We start from the raw sequence: 2,084 nt of genomic DNA, 5'->3' as shown, positions 1-2,084 counted from the left end.
GGGGGGGAGAGAGAGGAAGGAAGGAAGGATAGAAGGAAGGATTGAAGGAAGGAAGAAGGGTGGGGGGGGAGACAGACAGTTAGAAAGACTGACAGACAGGCAGAGATGGAGGGAGGGAGGATGAAGGGGGGGAAGAAGTCAAAGCATTGGGGAGGAAGGGAGAAAGAGTGAGAGAGGGAAAGAATGAAGGAAGATAGGGAGAAAGGAAGAGAGAGTGAAGAAGGGGGGGTAGTGGCGAAAATGTGCCTGCGGCGGCCGGCTCACCACCATTGCCGCCCCTCGCCTGCTACCCCTGAAAGGCTGTGAAGGTGGAAGGGGGTGGAGCGGCAGAAATGGGCCCGCGGCGGCCGGCTCAGTGCCGCCACCCCTCACCTGCTCCCGCCGAAAGGCTGTGAATGTTGGGGTGGTGGTGGAGTGGTGGAAACTGTCCCCCCAGCACATGCCCTCATTTGCGTGTTGTTGGAAGTGACAGGGTGATCTGCTTGTAGTACAGCTCTGCCACTGGGCACACCTGGCCAGGTACAGGGCTCAATCAGGTCTGTGGACATGTGTCTGTGGCCCGACTGCTGGACCTGTGATAGCCTCTGGTATCCAGAGGGGTCAGCAAGATTGCTGCCATGGGGGTCGTGCACACCTGTGGCCCCCGTGGCTGTGGCCAGGAGATGGCCAGGTCTTGTCAGCCATTCTGTTTTTCACTTTGCCAACAGAGGCATAGCATCCAAATTGCAAGATGTGATAGTCCCACTGTATGCTGCATTGGTCAGGCCTCACCTGGAGTATTGTGTTCTGGAGGCCTCACTTTAAAAATAATGTGGACAAAATGGAGTGGGTGCAGAGGAGAGCGACAAGGATGATCAGGGACCTGGAGACCAAGCCCTACGAGGAAAGGCTGAGAGACTTGGGAACGTTTAGTCTGGAGAAGAGGAGGCTGAGGGGGGACATGATTGATCTCTTTAGATATTTGAAGGGCCATCACTTAGGGGAGGGCAGTGAGCTGTTCCTGTTGGCAGCAGAGGAGAGGACTCGCAATCATGGGTTTAAAGTAAGGGCGGGAAGGTACCGGCTCGATATTAGGAAAAATGGTTTTACAGTAAGAGTCGCTCAACAGTGGAATCAGCTGCCCAAGGAGGTGGTGAGCTCCCTCTTACTGCCAGTCTTTAAGCAGCGGCTGGACAAACACTTGTCAGGGATGCTCTAGGTTGATCCTGCACTGAGCAGGGGGTTGGACTAGACGGCCTGTATGTCTCCTTCTGACTCTGTGATTCTAGCACTGAGGCAACTCCTGTTTCTCCTCCCCACCCCCCACCCCTGTGCCTCTGCATGCCAGATCAGTCAGGTGAAGGCAAGGGGGGCACATGGCAACACGGTGGTGACCGGCACTCAGTCAACAGCAGTCAAGGAGGGCTGTGACAACAAGTCAACATGGAAAAAATTCTACAGAAAGAGGGGGGGGGGGAAATGCCTGCCTGTGGGGACAGGAAAGGCAACTGGATTGATGGCTGTGGGTTTTTTTTGTCAGCCTTTGTGGTATCATCAAAAGACTGTACAGGCTGTCATACACAGACATGGCAAGGAGGGGAAAAAAGAGAGATGTCTTATAGCATGGACCTCAGAAGTAAGTTACACTGGTTTTTGTAGGGCTTACTTCTTGGCAGGGCTTTTTTTGTAGAAAAAGACCAGCAGGAACTCATTATCATAATTGGCCACACCCAACAGCAGAAACATATTAGCATATTAGGCCACACCCCTGACAGCACAGCTCATTAGCCTATGAAGCCACACACCTGTGTTACCAGAAGTGTGCTCATCCAGCCACACCCACCTTTTGCTTCTTATTCTGTTTACCTTGTTTGTTGTCAAAACTCAGGGCTTTTTTTGTAGCAGGAACTCCTTTGCATGTTAGGCCACACACCCCTAATGTAGCCAATCATAATGAGTTCCTGCTGTTGGGTGTGGCCTATTATGTCAGTGAGTTCTTGCTGGGCGTGGCCAACTCAGGAGCCAGCCGGAACTCCGTTCCTGTGCATTCCTGCCCCAAAATAGCCCTGCTTCTTGGTTATTGTGGATAGGATTGCAGCCTTAAA

The 2,084-nt window shown here is 52.8% G+C and overlaps 1 protein-coding gene across 1 annotated transcript in view; it reads left to right on the top strand.

The window, feature by feature from the left end:
- ITPR2 (inositol 1,4,5-trisphosphate receptor, type 2) overlaps positions 1 to 2,084 on the top strand; it is a 326,434-nt gene that overhangs the window by 43,961 nt on the left and 280,389 nt on the right. The gene's annotated exons all lie outside the window — the stretch shown is intronic.

Source organism: Gekko japonicus, unplaced genomic scaffold (assembly GCF_001447785.1).
Source record: "Gekko japonicus isolate JY-2015 unplaced genomic scaffold, Gekko_japonicus_V1.1 scaffold169, whole genome shotgun sequence".
Taxonomy (NCBI): domain Eukaryota; kingdom Metazoa; phylum Chordata; class Lepidosauria; order Squamata; family Gekkonidae; genus Gekko; species Gekko japonicus.
The sequence above is the reverse complement of the archived record's forward strand: the minus strand, read 5'-3'. Positions and strand labels throughout refer to the sequence as shown.